General features: G+C 48.7%; 1 pseudogene; it reads left to right on the top strand.

Annotated features, from left to right (window-relative positions):
* Positions 1 to 1,246: 1,246 nt before the first annotated feature.
* Positions 1,247 to 2,626, top strand: LOC136551003 (D-amino-acid transaminase, chloroplastic-like; annotated as a pseudogene).
* The last annotated feature ends 3,138 nt before the right edge of the window (positions 2,627 to 5,764 follow it).

The raw sequence follows: 5,764 nt of genomic DNA on the forward strand, positions 1-5,764 counted from the left end.
GGCCGCCCGCCTTTCCACAATTTCCATCGAGCCTCCAGCCCGTCGTGGCCGCCCGCCTTCCTCCATCTCCGCCGCGCCTCCCTTCCGCCATGGCCTTCTCCAATGTGGGGACGGCCTTCTCCATCGGAGCGATGACAGCTCACGCTAGATCCATCACGACCTTCTCCACCACTGAACCTGTCGTGGTCTTTACCACCGAAGCGGCGAGCTCCGCGCCACCAACGAGCTCTACATAGGCGAACTAGAGCCTCTGTTCCCAAGCAGCAAGGAGATGTTGCACTGAAAGCGCATGTTGCAAGCATATATGTTTCTTGGGTTTTAGTTGTTTCAGAGGTATGTTGTAATTGTTTCGTATCCGTGTTGCAAAAGTAGACCGGGATGTTGCAAAACTAGATCGAGGTGTTGCACATGTTGCAATGGCTATGCATGTATATTTCAAGTGTATGATCTAAATATTTCATGTGTATCAGACGTATGTTGCAAGTGTTTTTCATCTAGATATAGCAAAAATATATCTAGATGTTTCATATACATGTATGTTGTAAGCATATGTTTCAAGTGTTTTAGATATTTTATACGTCTCCATCGGAGCGATGACAGCTCACGCCAGATCCATCACGGCCTTCTTTACTGGACCTGTCGCGGCCTTCTCTCCACCGAAGCGACGAGCTTCGCGCCACCAATGAGCTCTATGCAGACGAAATAGAGCCTCTGTTCCCAAGCAGCAAGGAGATGTTGCACTGCCAACGCATATTGCAAACATATGTTTTATGTGTTTTAGTTGTTTCAGAGGTATGTTACAATTGTTTTGTATCCATGTTGCAAAAGTAGATCGGAATGTTGCAAAAGTAGATCGGAATGTTGCACATGTTGCAATGGCTATGCACGTATGTTTCAAGTGTATGATCTAAATGTTTTATCCGTATCAGACGTATGTTGCAAGTGTTTTTCATCTAGATGTAGCAAAAGTATATCTAGATGTTGCATATAGAGTCTTTTACCTATATACCATTATAAAAGATGGTCCTGACATACGAGCCACTAAAAAGTTTGAACGCACCCAGGTGCCACTGACCTTAACTTCTTTGTCCCACACGCCATTTTGTCTCCATTATGTTTGGTTTTCACAGTTTAAGAACTCTGACATGTGGGACCTACCCGTGAAGATGTCCAAAATTCCCCTCTCCATTTCGTACGTTATCCTCTCCTTCCTCTTCTCCTTTACCCGATCCACCCAACCGCTCGTGCGAGTGCGCGCGCCAGGGATGTGGCGACCGCCACCACGAGCCTCGCCGGCGCGTGCATGCACGCCTCCAGCCGCCAGAGAAATGGGCGGTGGCGTCAGGCCCTCCGCCGTACACGGCCATGTACTCAAGCATGTTCGGTGGCATCATCCTGGATCGGGCCAGGATGGTGCTCCCCATCGACGACCACATGGTGCACCGGGGCCATGGTGTCTTCACGGCCATGATCCTGGACAGCGCCCTGTACGAGCTGGACGCGCACCTAGACCACTTCCTCTGGTCGACCGCCACAGCGCGCGTGGGCACCCCGCCGTTCCCGCGCGACACGCTGCGGCGCATCTTGATCTAGATGACCGCCGCCTCCTGCTCTGGGTTCCGCACGGATTCCATCCGGTACTGGCTCAGCTCCGGGCCGGGCGACTTCCTGCTCTTCTCCGGAGGCTGCCCGAGGCCGGCCTTCTATGGCGTGGTGATCGCATCGGAGTACGAGCAGTGCGGTCGCGACGGCGTGCGCGCTGTGACGGCGACGGTGCCCATGAAGCCGCCGCTGTTCGCCACCATGAAGAACGTCAACTCCCTGCCCAACGTGCTGTCCATCATGGACGCCGAGGACCGCGGTGCCTGCGCGTCCGTGTGGGCGGACGACGATGGGTTCGTCGACGAGGGGGCGAGGGGCCCATGGTGAACGTGGCGTTCGTCACCGCCAAGAGGATGCTCGCGCTGGCGCCTAGGCTCGTGGAGTCCGGCCTGCTCGCCGGCGTCAGCACCAGGACGAACGCAGCGTGGAGATGGCGTTCGTCGGCAGCGGCCTATCCGTGCTGCCCGTCGTCTGAGTGGGACGGCAAACCCATCGGATACGGTACTTAATTTGAATGATTGAATTGATGGAATGAACTGAACCATATGCATGGATCAAGGATCATTGACTGAAATTATTATGAACAACGATGCGTGGTGGTGCAGGGAAGATTGGGCAGCTGATGCAGGCGCTGTCTGATCTGCTGTGGGAGGACATGAAGTCTGGTCCTGTCAGGATATATCGCCGTTCCATACAAGCAGCAGCAAGCCGCCTTTTTCCCTTCCCGTATACGTACAATGAAATGCAATCCCGGTCGTTCGTTACAATTTACAAGAAGCTGAACCTGAACGGTTGTGACTTACGTGCCGTGGACGCCGCCGACTCGGCCGTGGAAATGCAGGAGCTCGCCGCGGACCCGTACCCGTCATCGTCCGGCGCCGGCGTTGGCGCTCCAGCGGCCGCGAGGAGGAGGCGCGTGCAGGGTGCAGCGACGCGAGGAAGTTGGCGCCATGCATCTTAATATTATTTTATTTTGATTTTAGTCATACCAGCTAGATCGAAAATATTATTGTAGGAATATGTTGTTTAATATAAGAGTGTGAGATTTTCAAATTTGTGATATTCAAAATTAAAAAATATTGCAAATAATTTAAATACAAATTAGTGCGGTAAAAAATGGTCAACGACAATCAGTTTGGTGCCAAAACACTCAGCCAGGGAATGACACATGGGAAAACAGTACTTTATTTCGTTTCTCTAGCCTAAGGGCATTTAAGTCTTTTCTCAATGCCATTAGTGAAAGTGCAATCAAGCCTTAATTGTGGGTTTTGGTGTTAATGACCACGCAATTAGAGAACTAATGAGATTTAACGAGATGACAAGCAAGGAATTCATGTTCGAGGATGCTACACGAAATGGAGGAGCCCCCAATTACAAATGTAAATGACTTCAAAATCAAAGGAGGTTTAATTTTTTTTATATTTTGAATTTAAGTATAGGAAAAGTTGTACTATAAAGGGGGACCCAATGCTTTAGCTAATATGTGCTACCAAGTACTCAAACATACATATACATCCTCAGATTCACAGCCAAGACAGTCTACACTTCACTCTTACCCTTGTTGTCTTGCGTGGTGTAGCACTGCCGCACTTGAAGAGAGGCACTGCCGCACTTAAGCCGTGGCACTGCCGCGACTCAAGTGACCGTTGGGGGCTAGGGGGTATTTATACCCTTCCTCTTCCTTCCCAACGGCTTACCGCCTCTTCTTCCTCACTCTAGCTCGTCCAAGACAGAAAGGCGCCACTCTCTCTCTCTTCCTCCATTGTTGACCTTAATCCCCCAAGCAAATCCATTGATTTCCCCATCAATCTTTGAGGAAAAAGGGTCCAAAACTCGATTAGAGAGTAGCTCCATTGATTCTCCAACTCTAAAGGGCACTTGGTTTAGTTTTGGCCGGCGGTTGTGTTTGTTACTCTTGGAGCTTGGCTCCTAGCCGGCTAGAGCGTCACTCGTGGAGTTTTCCAACTTGTGTGGCAGCACCGGGAGGTTTGTAACCATCTCTGAAAGTTAGTAAACTCACCCCTCATCTCAAGAGTTAAGTCTCTTAATTTGAGAACGAGGAAGGGTTGGAAAGCCCTAAGCCTTAGTGGCTAACCTCAACAACGTGGAGGTAGGCAAGTCTTGGTGACGAGCCAAACCACGGGATAAATCATTGTGTCATTTATGCTTAATTTACATTACTTGCATAACATATTGTGGTTGAGGTGATTTCTAGGGTTTCTAGCCGATCTACTTGTGTGTGGTGTTTCTACCACTTCTACCTCTTGATCTGTGATTGTCATACCTGCAGTAAGCTAGAAAATTTCTCCAATTTAAGTTTTTGTTCATGGATTTTGAACTGTGACTCGAAGTTGTCTGTAGGTGTGGCAGTGCCGCTGTTCTGGCCAGGCAGTGCCGCAGTCTGGCAGTGCTGCCCTCCAGAGCGGCAGTGCCGCAGGGTGAATTTGATAAAAGTTTGAATATTTGTTTTGATATGCCTATTCACCCCCTCTCTAGGCCAACCAGAGATCCTACAGTTAGCCACCGTTAGCACCTAAAGTGGACGAAATGGCACGTGAGACAAAGAAGTTAAACCTACTGGCACCTAGGTGCGATCAAATTTTTTAGCGGCCTATAGGTCAGGACCATCTTTTATAATGGCATACAGGTAAAAGGCTCTTGCATATATATGCATGTTGCAATCATATGTTTCAAGTGTTTCAGATATTTCATATGTCTATTACAAGTGTTTCATCAGGATTTTGCATATGTTTGCAATGATTTTTAAGTTTTTTAGGTGTTTTTGCAAGTATTTCAGACTCATATTTTACGTGTTTCATCTGTCTTCTTTTGTATGTTTGCAGCTGTTACATATGGATGTTTTAAAAGTAGATCGGGTGTTGCATATGGGATGAACGTGGGAAGCGACTAGCGACGCGGGTGACGTCTGGGATGGCACAGGCTCGCTATTGTGTCGCTCGCTCGCAAGCCCGACGTGCTGGGGTGCTGCTCGCTCACTGAGCGGGTACCCTCCGACACTAGCGCTCTAGCTCGGACGTTCGGGCACTAGCAAGTCCGTTTATTATACTAGTAACATTGAAACTTTATTACAGTAATAACTCTACTATTACGCCCATCACCGTTAGTTTTTTTGATAAGTTAACAAAAACTTAAACAAATTAAAGTCCAATTCTACTACCGTAAATTCCACATTCTTTGCAAGTCCATTGGCTCATTTCTGGTTGGCCACTCTATCTAATAATCATTTTAGTAAAAAATGATGACAAAAGCTGCTCTAACCAATTAAATGGTTTCTTTGACATCTATGTGGATATATAATATAGCATTGGAGAGTATGTATCATTACTTAGAATATTTGGGGTCCATTGGGGAATTTCAAGTATTAGTCTTTTTCTTGCGTGATATGTATTTAGTTGAAAACCTAATGTTAAGATATATATATAAACTGTCGGGTTCATAAACCCGAGGTCCCTCATGGACCAGCTTCCCAGCAAAGGCTCGGCCCAACAGACAAACGCTATGAATGACACGCAGCTCTTGGGCTGGCACAAGTACCTAAACGATAGACCAGAAGGACAGTCCAAATCTCTGACCGAAAGGCCTGGCCGAGGAGGAACGACACCCGCTTCTGACTCCGACCCGCCTCTCTGACCAGAGAGCTCGCTTTGGTCTTCAGCCCACCTCCGGATGGCCTATCCGACCGGAAGGCTTGGCCCAACACCACTTCCGACTTCGACCCGCTTCTCCGATCAGGGATGCACCAAACCCCTGCTTACAACTTTGCTCCGGCTTACACAATCAGAGCCGACTGGGACCAACCGACCGGAGACGCCCACTTGGTAAGGACCGGGAAACAAGCGGAGAAGGTAAGATAGGGCACCCAAGTTAACTACAATACCAAGGATCGTACCCTATACACCTACATGATAGTACCCTGCGACCTCCCTGGCATGGCAGAGCCCAAGTAGTGTTGTAGGCGCCGATATTTTCCCCTACAGTGTTGTGGGCGCCATCAACTCCCATACCAGAGAAATACGGTAAGGCTCCCCCACGTGCCTCTGAGGCATCGATAGTGTTGTGGGCACCGGCATTTACTGTAGCAAGGGAACATGATAAAACCCCTCAGATGCCTCTAGGCATCAACAATATAACAGGTACCGAC

This window comes from Miscanthus floridulus, chromosome 4 (assembly GCF_019320115.1).
Source record: "Miscanthus floridulus cultivar M001 chromosome 4, ASM1932011v1, whole genome shotgun sequence".
NCBI lineage: Eukaryota > Viridiplantae > Streptophyta > Magnoliopsida > Poales > Poaceae > Miscanthus > Miscanthus floridulus.